This window comes from Anguilla anguilla, chromosome 4, assembly GCF_013347855.1.
Source record: "Anguilla anguilla isolate fAngAng1 chromosome 4, fAngAng1.pri, whole genome shotgun sequence".
NCBI lineage: Eukaryota > Metazoa > Chordata > Actinopteri > Anguilliformes > Anguillidae > Anguilla > Anguilla anguilla.
Window position 1 is genome coordinate 35,945,723 of NC_049204.1, and position 16,633 is coordinate 35,962,355.

The window sequence follows — 16,633 nt, forward strand, 5'->3', positions numbered from 1 at the left end:
CTAAGTTTTTTAAACTTTTACATTTTTTTAACTAGTACTGCTATCACATCTGCATTTTAAAAAAAAAACAAAAAAAACATTATGTTGTCTGCCATTTTTTTAGTGTGCTAATTTGTAACTTGTATTTAGCTAAACCAAAATAATGTGTTCTGATAACATTGGTCAAATGTTTTTATTTTTTTTATTTTTTATATATATATATAAATGTTTTTTTATGTTTCTGATTTATGATGACAACTTATGGTAATGTGTTTTTTTTTTTTTCTGCAAACGTGCCTCAGTGTCTTGAGTAGTCTTAATAGCTTCTCATGATTAAAGGCTGATCTGTATTTAGATGAGCCAGATATTCTAGGAATGCAGTGTAAATGAAATTCCTCTAAATAGGGCCCATAATGATTCACGTAATTCTAATCATCATGAAAATGTGTTGTTTAATTACAAGATACATCTGGTATAGTTCAAAAAAATTCCCTATTTAAATATTGTACATCATCCTTGAAAAATAAATGAATAAAATAAATAAATAAATTTAAAAAAAAAAATTGAAACCAAAATTTACAATTAAACAAAAAAAAATCCAAGATTAGTTTAGAAGTTGGTCTGTAGGGTCAGTTTTGGGTCAATAGGCATCAAACTGTGGAAATTAAATATTCATAAAAGAATGAGTGCATATTTACAGTTTCCTGTTTTTCTCATTGAGTGGTACTGCCTCAGCTTGTGAGCTTAATGAGCAGCTTGTCAGTTTAATAGACTGGCACTCATTCTGGGTGTGGCTGCAGCAGATAATCAGCAGATAAATTGAAATGAAGACTTTCATGATTCGACACCCACGGCAGGGATTTAACAGGAATTGCATTATATGTTTTCAGCTTCCCAACTTCAGCCACCAATAGTGAACGTTCTCGCAACTTGTCTTCCAGCATACCACGTAGTCAAATTGATGTCACAATGTTTCTCATGTTAGTGCTTTGAAATGGTTGTCCATGAGCTTGGCTCCTCATTCCATTGCAAAGTGTTGTTGGGGGTGGGGGTTCCATGCATGTGCACAAAGAAACACATACAAATGAGTAGTCACCCATATGCACACACACAGATTTTAGTCTACTTTAAAAAGTTTTTTAATACATAGTTTTTTGAAAAAGATAAGTAGTATGCTCCACCAGCAATAAATAAACCAAAGGGCATGTCAAAAACGGATGTTCTCATAATGTCTTCAAATATTCCATCTGGATGTGAAGCGTATACTCTCAGCCAGTCACTGTGAATTATGCTCACAATACATAATTCAAGTTCCACATCTTCAAAAAATAAATTTTGTTCAGTCAGTATACAGAGGAACAGAAGACATGTTAAAAATTTGAGAACTGATTTCCTACAAACATAGTGGATATCAAGTACAAGATTTACAGTATTCACCAGGTGGTGAAAACAAATATTTCTAAAATAATTAGCTTCTTGCTGTGCTGAACTGGAATTTCTATCATTAAGTGAATGTGGTACTGAACTAGTTTTGCTATGGTAAAAGTATTTATTTATGTATTTCCTGCACCAAGAGATGAGGGGTTATACTTTCATCCCATCACTTAGGGAAAGGAGGCGTCGTCATGGGTGTGGCTTTCCACAACAAGGCATGTAACTTCCAAACGGATCCATGTAATACCACAAACCTTTGTGGTAACATTGTTCATGGGGCACGGAAGAACTGATACACTTTTCGATATGATTGTCCAAAGGGGGGGGGGGGGGGGGGGGGGGGGGCTTGACAGTGAGCATGGCTTTTCAAAAAAAGGCAGAATATTTCCAAACAGATTCACATAACGCCTTGGAACTCTGTGACTTTTAAAAGACATAAGTGGCAAACCCTACATTGTTGGCCCAATCAAATAAATGGTAATGGGTTGGTAATGGGGCATGGAAGAAATTATGAACTTTTGGTGAATATCTGACAAGTGGAACTGACATATCATGACAACTGCATAGTGCTGGCAGAGCTATGCATTCTCCTGAGTTCCATTAGTTTTATTCTGTCTTTCCAGTTAAGTAAAAGGACTGTATTGTGGACAGGTCACTCAGTAAAGAAATGGATGGGCAGAGAAGGATTCAATGTTGAAGCTGATGCTCAAATGAATTTTCCAGAAGAAAATATTGACCCCAAAGTACAACATGTGTCTAGATTCAATAAACATTTTACACAGCACTAACTTAAAAAAAATACTATAAAGTACATTGTGAGGTAAAGTTAAGGACAGATATCTCTACACTCTGTAGAACCTTGCTGCAGGCTGCGGAGAGGAAGTAGAGGAAATCCAGATCCTCCGACGACATGACCTCATACCACACCTTGCTGGCAGCCTTCACTTCTGATATCACTTAATTATTTTCCAGTCTAAGATCAGTGCATATGTCTCTAATCCACACAAACAGTTCTCTACCTTCTGTTCTCTCCTCATTTCCTCTCCACCCCGCTCTCCCTCTTTCCTTTCTGCAGATGGCTTTCTGGTCTACTTTGAGGGGAAGGTGGCTAGAATCCGGAACTCCTTCACTCACCCAATGATGACCACTACTCCGCAGGACAAACCCGCTGCTCCACTGACCTCCTTCAAGATGCTGGAGGACCCCAATGTAATCCAACTCATGACCACTCATCGTGCACCTATATGCTAGACCCAATCCCATCTACAGTCCTCCTGTCTATATCCGGTGAGTTCCTTCCTTACCTGTCCTCCATCACTAATGCCTCCCGTAATGCCTGTGGCCATGTTCCCTATGACTTTAAGATGGTTCATGTTACCCCACCCTTTAAGAAACCTACCTTAGACCCCTCTGATGTCAAGAACTATTGACCTGTATTGTTTTTACCTTTTCTGCCCAAAACACTTGAATGAGCAGTGTTTAATCAGCTATAATCTTTTCTCTATGAAAACAACCTGCTTGACCCTCACCAGTCTGGCTTTCAAACCAGGCGCTCAACAAAGATTGCCCTCCTGGATGGAGGCATTTTCCCCTGGAAGAGCCTCATCCCTCTCCTGTGTCCTGATCCTAATAGACCTGTCCGCAGCAATTGACACGGTCCAGCACTACTACTCATCTCCACACCGGCTGAGATGGGAATTTCTGGGACTGCTCTCACTTGGTTTGCTTCCTACGTATCTTGCAGATAGGTCACTTTCTGGGACCTCTGCTGTTTTCCTTTTACTGGACACCAAATATCTTGGCTCAGTCATTAATTTGCATGGCTTCTCTTATCAATGTTATGTTGATGATACACAACTCTTCTATTTTCCTGCCTCTGCCATACAGGTTGATTAGAGAATATATGCCTGCCTGGCTGACATCTCAACATGGATAGGTAGGCATCACTCGAAGATCAAGCTCCACAAAATTAATATACTCTTCATCCCTCATAAGATCTTCCTACTACGAGAGCTCTCCACCATTGTCTCCATCACTTTGCAAAGAACCTAGGGGTGGACCTTGATGACCAGCTGGACTTGTTTTATTCCAAGTAATGTGGTTATACATATTCATTCTGAGTTTCAAACTCACTGATAAACATGCTAATTTGATCCCACAGCTCTTCGAGGCAGCTTCAGATGATAAAAAGAAATTGAAATCCTGATTTTTCATCCAAAGAAACTTTGGTTTTCTATAAAACGATCACTATTCTCAGTTAATTCACTTGGCCAGTGTCTTAGCTGAAATCAATCTGTCAATCTAGTGGTTTTCAAATGTTGATTTGTCTGAATAATTTAATAATGGCAGGTTTACGTTTTTTCTGTGCCGCTGTTACTAAAGCAGTTAATTTTATGGCTTGTGTAAGCCCAAATATCAGCTACATCTGGTTCTCTTCAATCATCACCCACTACAAATACAATTTCAACAGAACCTTGAAAATTTTTGTTGAAAAGTTGAAAAGGCCTTCAATATTAGTTGTGGCTCAGAATGTTGAATAAAACATCATCCCTGAAAGTTTGGAGAGAAAAAATATAGCCTCCATCTGAATTCTGACTCAGATGATCAAAATGCACAATCAAAGTCTATCAGGGTCCCGTGGAGCTCATGGGTTTCAAGAAGGCAGAACAAAAATGCTCTTTGATTTGTAAAAATGAAGCCTACAGTACCTTCTGAAAAAGAATAATGAACCAGGATCAATAAAAGTTCCCAGGCTTTTTTTGCTAACTAAAAGCACAGTGGGTATTCATTTTATAGCATTTTGTGGTGCCTGTGCATATTTTAGTACATTAGAAATTTGAGGTTTTTTGGACAGTACATACAAAGTCCTTAAAAAAATACTGACATTTAGTAAGAAATAGATTAAAATAGTCATACATATCAATGTAATCTTGATGTGTCCAGTCACCATTAACTTTTTTCTGGTCAACCGATGTATAATTAAGTGACTGGTCCCTTCATCTAAATGGTAAATGGACTGCATTTATCCAAAGCGCTTTACAATTGATGCCTCTCATTCACCCATTCACTCACATGCCAACGTTGAAGGCTGCCATGCAAGGTACCAATCAGTTAATTGGGAGAAATCAGGGGTTAGGTGTTTTGCTCATGGACACTACGACACGCCCAGGGCGGGGGATCAAACCGGCAACCCTCCGACTGTCAGACAACCGCTCTTACCTCCTGAGCTATGTCGCTATGCCTTTGACCCTCTTCTAACAACCCAGCATGTATATAAAACTGGGCACACTGATATGGAAGGATACCTTATGGATCTTTGAGTGTGTTCATGCAAAACACAGTGATTCCTTTGTGACGACCCTGATGTTAGCGTGTTAACAGTCAAACAGATACTCCCGGTAGCTGTATTGGATCGTACATGGGTTCTGCTTCCCGGCCTCTGATCCTTGATCAGCATCAGTCTTTTTTTTTTAAAAGATGTATCGTGTTATGAGAGTTGGATAAGATAATCCTCATGTGTCCATTTTATTGTTGTTCTTTGTTGGTAAAATCATGTCAATTTTTCTTCAGTGTCAGTGGTCAGTTTTATTTATTGTATTGCTATGTTTTAACATGTAGAAATGCATATAAACAGTACTGTGCAAAAGTCTTAGGCACCTGTAAAAAAATGCTGTACAGCTAAGATGCTTTCAAAAATAATGAAATGAAAGCGATTCCCATCCCTATTTAAATGTGCCCAGCATTCCAAGCTTGTTGTAAGATTCAGTAGCCAATCAGGACTTGAATACAAGTTTTTTGTGGAGTTCAAAAACTTTGATATTATTTATTTTAATTTATTTTGTTGTTGTTGAAATGTGCCCAGCATTCCAAGGCTGTAAGAATCAGTAGCCAGTCAGGACTTTTTTCAAGTTTTTTTGTAGAGTGCAAAAACTTTGATATTATTTATTTTAATTTAATTTCTTTTGTTGTTGTTGGAAACACAGCATTCCAAGTCTGTACATTGTTGTCAGATTCTTTGTAAGACTATGCTATGCTGTAAATAGTTGTTGATTTTTAAAAAATGTGTGTTGAATAAATGACTTATTTATAACAACATTCACATTACGTAGTATTTTCAAATCTCCAGTCAGCTTTTAGCATTGACTTAATGTAGGGCCCTATGGAATCTGTGTTACAGCTTTTTTTAAATTCTCAATTCTGCGATTCCGTCCGTGATTCTGTTATCACATAAACTATCAGGCCCTACCTTAATGCTGCCATCAGTCTGTCGCTGGCCCACGCTGGGCCCCCATCAAAAAAGACACCCGGCCGTCGGCCCGCGCCGGGGCGCCGGCCCCCGTCAAAAGATACTTGCCACCGGGCCTAACAACTTTTCTGGGGGAAACCCTGACAACCTTTGCAGGAAATATTTCGAAAAAACTGTTTTTGACCAAACTAAGTAAAAATCTGTTCCAGAAGTCATTTTCGGAGATAATGCACTATTTTATCTACAATAAATCAAATCACACATCATTTTAAGCAGTCATCTGTCCCTGAAAAGTTAGGATGGTTTTCTGAGTCTGTTTTAGCGGTAAATGTTTGCTGGGTGACCAAAAACACACTATGTCCCCATCTGTATAAATGTATAACAGCTGTCACAATTATGCCGCCTCTGAATTGCTATAACAAACAACGTGCTTTTTAAAAAAAAACTGAAGACAAGGTTGTCACCCAGGGAGGTCATGGTGATGGCTTATTTCAAATTAGGAATTTTAAAATGATTTCTTATAAAAATTGATTGTACTTTTTAATTTCATCAAGTGTTTAATGTTAAATGTGTTCAGCTAATTTGCTTTCTGCATTGACATAGCATCATCTTTTGGATGCCCCAAGTGATTCAGAGAAAAGAAACAGCCACCTGGTCACAGGCAATCATAATAAGCACAGACCAGATTCATCTGTATGGTGGGCTACATGTTTTGAATAAGCTTTTCTGGGTATTAAGAAATGAACAAAAGTAGCTTTCCTTATCCAATTGGACATGACCACAACTCACTTTGTGGTAAGTTACAAAGCAGCTTGTGTGTCAATGTTTGCGTACAGGCTTTTTTCATAAATTAAGCCCAATGCTTCATAATCTGTGGATATGACTGGTCTCAAGTTACCACTGAAAATGTGTTTCCTGGATTAACATTAGTATGTGTATGAAAAAAACCCAATACGCCCATTATAGTGCATTTTCATTTGCTGTAACAATTATTCCACCCCTCTGTTACAAGGATATCAACTAGGTAGTATGAATGTTATGTCAGACTGCATTCTATACAGTCTATTTTGGTTTATATTGCATTGCACTCTATTAAGTTATGAACATAATTGAAATGAATACTGACATGTCAAAGCAGTTTGAAGTTAAATTTTATAGTGCTAGGCTAAATTTCTCACTAAATGAGCAAAATCCAAAAACTATTACATTTATACTGACTCTCCCTTATGTATCTATTTATAGGTACATGTTTGTTTGTGACATGAAATTGGCAAGCATTTAAATCTGTTTTAGCATAAAAAGCATTTTAGCTGTGCATGCATCCTCTCATATCACTTATGTCAACACCTGATTATATTTAAAAAAATGTATGTTATGTCATGTTAACATTTTTTTTTTCAACTTGACTGCATTTGTTTATGTTCAAATAAAATGTGCTTTTGGTAGTTATGTCTCTCGTTGTATTGGTTTGCCGTCTTGTGGACACAACACAACATTAACACAGCCACGTTTTACAAGCTGGACAGATTCTGACAATGTTTCCTCCCACAGTCCAAAGACATGTAAGTAGGCTAATTGGAGACACTAAATTACCTATAGGTATGAGTGTGTGACAGATCGGTGACCTGTCCAGGGTGTATTCCTGCCACTCACCCAATGCACACTGGGATAGGCTTCAGCACCCCCCGTGACCCTGCCTAGGATAAGCAGGTATAGATAATGGATGGATGCATGGATATTAAAATCCAATGTTGGCAGCCCTAGTAAACACTGAGAAAATGCAATGGTGTCCGATAAACTGAGCTAAAACTATAGTGCTAAAATAATAAACTTTAAATAGAATGGTGCAACATAGTCATGTAATTTATCTGTCTGTATTCTATTGCCAAATAATAACACTGACTATGAGAAAAGATAGTCAGTTCCTCATAGTGAACTGTTCATCTACAGTTCCTCTCCATCTGAAAAGATACTGAGGCAAAGAAAAGTGAAGGTAGCCAGAACAGATCTTTTCTTATGGATTTTTCAATCCAAATTTCAATCAGTTTGCATATGCACCAGGAGGTGCCTGGTTCAGTAGGCGCCTGCTTCTTGCTTCCTAATTTTATTGTACTTCTGGTGAGTTGGTTATATTTACCGGATTCACAGTGACTAGATCTGAACAGCATTTAAAGTGAGTAAAGAGTGTGTTTAGTTATATCAATTTTTTTGAACTATTATCTACTGGGAATATTTTGTTCTCCTTTTCATCCCAAGGCACCCAAATGCGATCCCAGTAAAAAGTTAGAGATGTAAAAGCGTGAGATAAGGTATGTTTTGTATTCATTACCTCTCAGGTTGAGACTACTACCTGACTCACGGCTATACATTATTCATCTTCCGCCTCAGCCGCGTGTCCTCTGGCACTCTCCCCGCTGTGACTTTCCGCGTCGTTCCCCCAACAACAATTTCCATCCGAGCCGACGGCTCAGAAAAATATCACATTTGGGAATCTGTCTTCCGCAACAAGAAACGTACACAGGGAATTTAAGCGGGAATCCATCACCTTCCCTGATATTTCACCTCCCCACCCCTACACTACCCAGTCTTTCGTCTGCTTTTCTTTTTATGGGTGGGATTTAAAGATAAGTTTGAGTTGTTATCTGTGGAGAGAAGGGGATGAGGCAGGTGTGTGGGATGGCATTCAGAAAGAGTCTTATCAAGGTCTCCTCAAGGTTGAATGAATTCCTTGAAAGGCACAAATATCATGAAGTCCAGGTGCATGGCTTTCTGAATTGGAGCTGTTTCCTGCATTCCGTCATTCAGGGGAAGTGGTGAATAAACATACTCTGTATGCTCAGGCCAGAGGGTAATTTTGTTATTTTCCCACAGTACGTTTTTAGCATGCATGTGTGTGTGTGCTTGTATGTGCGCCGGGTGTGTGAAGGTTGAAGTGTATAAGTGATATAATTGCATTTTGCCTTTTGTTATTAAGGCAAACATATTGAAATAATAATACCTGTAATACAAACCTCCCTCAAAAACAAAGAACAAACATGGATGGCAATGTAGTGCAAGTACCAAATAACAATTACACTTTATTTTGTATGTAGAGACCATTACACTGGCATCTATCTGACCTTTGGTTGTTCAACTCTTCCCATTTATTGACTTATGTCATCTTCTTCAAAGTGTGTTTGTGTATATTTGTGCATTTCCTCCATTTTTCTTTTGATGAAAAGAGTTATCAAACACCCATATGAAAAAGTAATTGTGCCCTTATTTAATCAATAAACCAATTAACCAAATTTAATAGATAATTAAATTCAGCTGAACACAGCCAGGCTTGACTGCAGCCAGTCCTGTTGACTCTAAACCTCAGTCATAATATTGAATTATACCATAGTCACCACAATGAAGTAGCCACCACTATGTTTTGACAAGCACACTGTACCAGATCAAAATTAATTCCAGAATAAAAAATGTTGGAATATATCAGTCTGGAAAGGGTACAAAGCCATTTCTAAAGCTCTGGGACTCCACTGAACCACAATGAGACCCATTATCTCCAAATGGAGAACACTTTAAACTGTGGTGAATCTTCCCAGGAGTGGCCAGCCTGACAAAATTTCTCCATGAGTTGATCCCAGCAACAACTCTCCACAAAGTCACAAATGATCCCAGAAGAACATCCAAAAAAACTGCAAGCCTTGCTAGCCTCAGTGTTTATGACTCCACAATAAGAAAGAGACTAGACAAAAATGGGATTCATGCAAGCATAGCAAGGCAGAAACCACTGCTAAGAGAAACATTAGTGCTTGTCTCATATTTGCAGAAAAGCACGTGGATGATCCCCCAGCCTTTTGGTATAATGTTCTATGGACAGATAAGTCAAAAGTGGTACATTTGGACAAATGGTTCCCATTCTGTCTGGCATAAAGCAAATATAGCATTTCACAGTAAGAACACCATTCCAGCAGTCAAACATGGTGGTGATAGTGTGATGGAGTGGGAATGCTTTGCTGCCTTAAGACCTGGATGCCTGGCCATTATTGAGAGAACCATGAATTCAGCTCTGTACCATAAAATTCTTAAGGAGAATGTCCGGTCACCTGTCCATGAGCTGAAGCTTAAGCATAATTGAGTTATGCAGAAAGGCAATGATCCAAAACCTAAAAGTCCCCATCTGAATGGCTGAAAAGAAAGTTTTGGAGTGGCCTAGTCAAAATCCTGACTTGAACAGAATAGAGATGCTGTGGCAGGACCTGAAACGAGCAGTATATGATCAGAAACCTACCAATTAGTCTGAATCAAAGCAGTTCTGCAAAGAAGAGTAGGATAAAATTCATTCACAGCGAGGTGAAAGACTGATATAAAATTATAGGAAGCGTTTGATCGCAGTTATTGTGGCTAAAGGTGGTGCAACCAGTTATTAAGTTTAAGGGGGCAATTACTTTTTTAACATGGGTGATATGGGTGTCATAAGTTTGTTCATTAAATAAATGAAATAAAAATTTTGAAAATGTGTTTTGTGTGTACTCGGGTTCCTTTTATCTAGTATTACTGTAGGGAGAAACACAAATTGTAGAACAGTAAGGATACAAAATTAACGTGTCCGTTTTTATAATCCTCAAAAAAGTATAATCAGTCTCATAGCATGTGCTGCTAAAAGCTGACCTGGAATTCAGGGGAACGGCATGAATAAAAGCTACTGAAGTTAGCTACGTCTTGCTAATTTCAACGTACCTTTGAATTTTAAATATACAACATGGGCTCTATTTTACACCCAGCGCAAAGCGGTGCCAAGTGCAACGCAAGTGTCTTTGCTAGTTTCAGACCGACGCAGTTGTCATTTTCCCATCCAGCGTCCACGTTGTTTTAATAGCAAATGTACTTGCGCCCATCTGACGCCTGTTTCACACCGGACGTGGATCTGAGGGGGCGCGGACGCGCACCCATGTTAATGAATGAGTCTATTCACACAGCCCATGCCTGGCCGCGGACATGAATCTATCTTTTCCGCCTTGGCTCTATTTTTTCCCGCCTTGCGCCAAGCGGATTTTAGGTTGCTAGCTACCGTAATCTCAGGATTTCGACATTTGTTGGCGAGTTTCGCTTCATCATGGGTAAATTCAATCCATGTTACTAAAGTTATGTCTTCTTCCCAAGTATAACAACATTATCAGTGTTGCCTAACGTTATAGATTCTACTCGTTATCCCACCCAAGTAACGAATGTTCAGCAAACCCCGCCATCATTACCGACTTTCACGGCTAAATTTTTAAACTAATGTAGAGTCTAAACTGAGGTACCATGTGAAAGTAACATAGACATCCAAATGAATTGGTAGTAGCTACCAAATATGTTGTGCTAGGCTATTGGAAAAGGGATGTTTCATATAAAATTTAACATTAGCTTTGGAAGCAATTCAAGCACCGCGATGGTTTGTTTGTTGTTCATAAAGTGAATAATCTCAGAACCTATTCATAGTAGGCTATTATTATGACGTGTTTTCCCATACAATATGGCGCAGTTCCATAGCTCATTGGCCACGATTGTCATTTAATGATAATCACCTGCTATTTGATTACAATCACCTGGCAATCTGATTCCATATATCTTCTTTGCGTACACTGTTTTTATAAAAAGTATTTTGGGGATCATATAATTCTCTGTATTTCTCTACTTCTGTTGTTAGCTTAATCTCATCCATGTTTATGTAGTTGAAATATTGCACAAGGCGCAATATTTTTTAAAAATTCTGCAGAGAAGCGTTCTTTCCTACTACTTGGCAAATCCGCCATTATATTATCAATCCGCCAAGGTGCAAGCGCACCTGGCTTTTAAAGGGAATGGGAGATGCCACTCTAATTGGTTTATTTTATATTATGCCCTAAACACACCTATGATTAATTAAGAGACTAAGTACAACCCCTTTGAATCATGCGCCTTACTTTGCACTCAGATTATCTGCCGTTGAACTAGCAATCTGGGACACGCCTTAAATGCACTTGCGCCATGTGCTTTAGACCGTGCGCTTAGATTGTTAAAATATAGCCCCATATGTTGAATGACTATGTTAGTGCATGAGAGATCACGTGCACAGATTTCAGTTAAAAGGACAGCGGACTGTAACCTAATGTTAGTAATAATGTACGTATATACATTTAAATTTAAAGAGATATAATCTAAACACAAACATTACGTACAATCAATGACAATTCCTTAAAAACAAAGAACAAAGAAGTTTCCTAAGCTAGCTGATGCCTGTATATTTGTCAGTCTTACTGGCTTGTCCAAGGGAGCTGACTTCAGCACCTGCTGTTAATATTTTCCTCTGTCAGTATAAAAGTCGGTCCTCATTCTGGTTCTCTTTCGTCCTGAAGCTGGAAGTTACTTTGCTTGTGGTTGGAGGAAAGTACATGGACTACACACGTTTAACTGGTTGCTATGTTGCAGAACAATAGCAAGTGTAAAGTTTAGTAAACAAATTGATCCCTTGATGGATCCGTTTCCTTAGCCTACTTGCAGTACAGCTAAAACGTTTACTTTTAGTTATAAACGCCGGTCGTGGCTATAACTCAAAAGAGCCAGTGCATCTCTCTGCGTGTTTCTTTACTAGCAGGCCTTAGCTTTCTTTAGGCCTGTGTCTTTAGAGAGAGCATTGCGCACCTCTCTTCAGATGGGCAGCAAGGAGCAGAAGGACTAAGGAGAGACAAAAAGGCACATTTTACAGGCAGCAAAAGGAAGTACCCAGTCCATGTGATCAATGTCTGTGATCCTGTGATCATGACGTGATGTCATTGCACCAAAATGGAACCCAGTCCTTACATTACGATTTGTCTAAAAATCAATAACCATACAATGTGACAAATATGCAATAATTGTGGAAATCAGGATGGGGCTAATACTTTTTCACAGCACCATAAATGACAATAAATATACAGTACACAATTTGTCAGTGGATCATTAATTTCATTGGTCAAAAAAGGGGATGTTTAAAAACAATGGGTTTGGTAAATAAAATTAAAAAAAGTTTGTTGTATTTGGTTATTAACTACTCACCACACTGTTCTGTGTGTCTATTAACGATTGGATTTCATAGGGATGTGAAAATTGTCAGATTGCCAGCACTATAATGCCTGCCTATTTGGTTCACAGGGCACAAAATGATTCGCTTATGACAGAATTGCTGTGTTAATATGGCTACAGGGTGATTTCATGAAAAGGAGAAGGGCTGACTTCAACTGATGAATGTCACAAAGCATTTTTATTTGTATACCAATTGTGCTACAACAAATAATGACAAATACAGAATACTACACACACACACACACACACACACACATATATATTCATACCTCACCTCATATTTTATCACCATATTGTAATATATATTCTCACATAAATTTCTCATAAAACTATTGTACTCTCTAATGTGCTCACCTCATGCATACTTGTTTTCCACAAATAGATGTAAATAACGTAACAGAGAGAAAAATATTTTGGATGCTTTATAACAGCAGAAAGCATCAGAGTCCACTGTTCTGAGAGAGAGTATACAGACTGTGAAACAGCTGACCATTAAATCTTTGGCTCTGACAAACTTCAAACAGAAAGAGAAGCAGTTAGACTCTTGCACTGGTCTCATGACCTGACATTTGAAAATGTAGCAGTGTGTGGAATCTGTAACTGAACAGCATTTATTGCATCAATGTAAGTAATTTTGAAGTTGGACATTTTGGGAGCTTCATACCTTTTTTGAGTAGCATTCATGTGAGGAATAAAATCCAAGCAGTGGTATAATGACGAAATTCAGCCAACTGAAATTGATCGGCATACTTTAAGTGCAACTTGGTGCTCCACCCAACAAAGGTACTGGAGAAAAAGGCAAAGAAAATACTGGTATACAACATAATAAAACATGCAATATATGAACCGAGGTTTTGTAATGAGACTGACAGACGTTATACGGTATCTTTGTGGTATTTAACAATTTGACTTGAAATTAAGTGTTAATTTTTTCACAAACAGAAGCACAAACAAGAAAATTTGGGTGTGTTTTATTAAGAACAAAAAAAATGTACTGTCAAATGTGTATTGACTATGTGTATGAGCCAGTGTATCCAAAATGTGAAATAGTGGTTGGATGCACAAGCCTAGAGTCAATACACATTTGTCAGCGGTTCTGGCTTGGAAAAATGGCTATTCTTACACGAGAAAGCATGCTGCTCCCCGGCTAATGGGTTAGCAGCTGAAGGATTGGACACAAAGGGAGAGAGAAAGAGAGCGAGAGATCAGAACCATTTTAAAACATTACTGTACAGCCAAATGGATAACAGAGAGAAGATTGGCGGAGTTCTCTTCAAACAGCACAGATTTAGTTGATCCCTTTCAACAAATGAAAATAAAATTTATCTGCGGTTCATAAACGCCTTATCTTAAGGCGATGCCTTACGTCTCATATGTCTTCATCCTTGTGGCGCTTATGACAGAGGATAAGATCGTGTGCCTGTCAAAAGCTTATACAAGCAGTTGACAAGAAAGTGTGTCCTGAGAATAAATCCAACAAAAAAGGCAATTTAGTTGATGTCTGCATGATGTTTCCAATGCCAAGGCCTTGTCTTTTTTTCATCTTTCATTAAAAGAAAAGTTCTTCCATATTTTACACTGACCCATTTTCTACTCTGCGATTCCATTGGTTGCCTAATTTGATTGTCATATTTTGTGAGAACTGAAATAGAGCTAAATGAAAGACTGTTTCCTAAGAGATCAGCTGACAAAAACAGGAGATAAAAGAATACTTTTATTTTCATAAATACTTTGGTGAAAACCCAACCCAACCTGACAAAAATTAACGTTGATATTGATCATTAGTTATAACATTACATACCACTTCGCTTCAAATGTAAATATATTTACAATATGGTCAAGCAGGACAAACTACAATTCTATTCAGTCAGTTATTTTTCATTATCAGCCATTTGTTTATGGCCTACATTTTATACAGGTTCAATATGTATTATCACAATAAACATTTGGCAACAATGTACATTAACTCTATCTTCATAAAGCATTCAAGATTTTTACAAAAGCACTATCCCTACAAACACACTATGTAATGACGACGTTACACTTTGGTCGTAATTTGGTAAGTCGCAACATTACCAACAGGTGACGTTGTGACAACATTGCTCTATGGTCGCAAAATAACCAGTCCTCATGGAGACTGTTCTGCAACGTTGCAGTAACGTTATAGAATTACATAAATACGATGTAATTTAATAACGTAACAATTACGTTATACCAGTCCTCATCCTTACTTAATTTGAAACGTTACTGGTAGGTTGTCAGAACGTTTGTAAATGACGTATTGGTTTACAGTAAAATATCTATCTGTCTATCTGTCTGTGCGTTTACGCTTGGACCGTTAACACATTATATCCAATGCAGGGTTTATTATTATTTATTTATTTATTTATTTATTTTAATATAGGATATGATGGATATGCAGGTATAGGGTTCTGGGGTGGCTGACATGGATAGGGATTTTATAGTAGGACTCGGTGTAAAGCATGGAGGATAAAAAATAGCTTAGGGTGAAGGGATTTTTGAGTGTAAATCTATTGTCTGATACACACTCCAGAGCAGAAGGTGGCGGTAATTCACCAATAAGCTGTGTACACCCGTTGTAAAACAAGAAGATGGTATATCCAATCACATGCGCATGTTGCTGTGACGTGCTCTTGGAAGAAAGTCGTTGTGATTTCAAATTCTCTGTGGGAACATCTGGGTTTGACGGCGTTCAAGAGCAGCGTTTCATCATGCCTTTATATTTTTAACTGAATGTATTAATGCAGCAATACTGGATGCCAACCGCCATAAAAGCTAACAAGAAGAACTGAATGCATTGGATACCTGTTCAGTTAGTAGTATTTGCAATGTAATGATGGAGTCCTACTTTCAACATGCATGTTTGCAGTTCTAGCTTAATGTTGCTAATGCTTTAAGTTAGTAGGTGAAATGGCATCTGTTTGGGACTAATTTGAGTTAGTGTTCTGTTAGATATCATATTTGCTACTTTGAGTATTTAACACTAATAGCCCAGTGCAAATGTAATGTAAGACCAGCTAACATTAGCTGACCTAGCTGATCTCGGCGATGGCCTGTTTAGTTAGCTAACAATTGAGCTAATTCGACATGTATAAACGGCTGTCCGTAAAGCACCTTTGTTTATGTCCTTTTAGCTAGCATTGTTGCAAGCGCCTCTTTTTAAAGCTAACGTATGTGGCGCTCTTTTGAAAGCTGTAATTCACCTTGTCCACGTCCTAATGAGATATCAACATGTTGGTTAAAATATGCATCACAAATATGATATAAAATAGTTGTGTGGTCTTCATTTGGTTTTTGGTGTTTGACAAACTGGAGCTAGCAAGCCTTTTCAAGCTAGCATTGTTGGCACCTTTTTTGAAAGCTATTTTTGCGCTCTTTTGAAAGCATTTAGCTAAACATTATTTCCATTAGAAATACAAAAACTCAACTTTTTTTCATCAAAATCCTCTAGCATTATTACTCTATACCTGGTGTAATCGTGGCCTTAAAAAAAAAAAATGGCTTTAGCTTCGCGCCAGTGCATTGTGTAATCAATATTAATCAAGAGTATTTCTCTGTATTTTCACCAAATACTGACTTAAATTGATTGAGTTCTCTACATTTGGCCCAACAGTTCAAATGGAAACTAGAGCACAAGATCAGAATGAAGGTAGTTATTGATATTATATGGAAACAGCTCTTTGCTCATTGTCAAAACACAATCACGATTTTAGCCTGCTGCGTGTGTTACTCAATGTATTTTTCTTACTTGGTCCAATTTCATATCCTTTCAGCTCCTACACATGGCCTTATGACTGTTGCCCCGGTGAAGAACCCGAGGTCCAGCCTTCCCCACTCAAGACATGCCTGAGACAAGAGTGACTGTATTCCAAGTTGATCCAA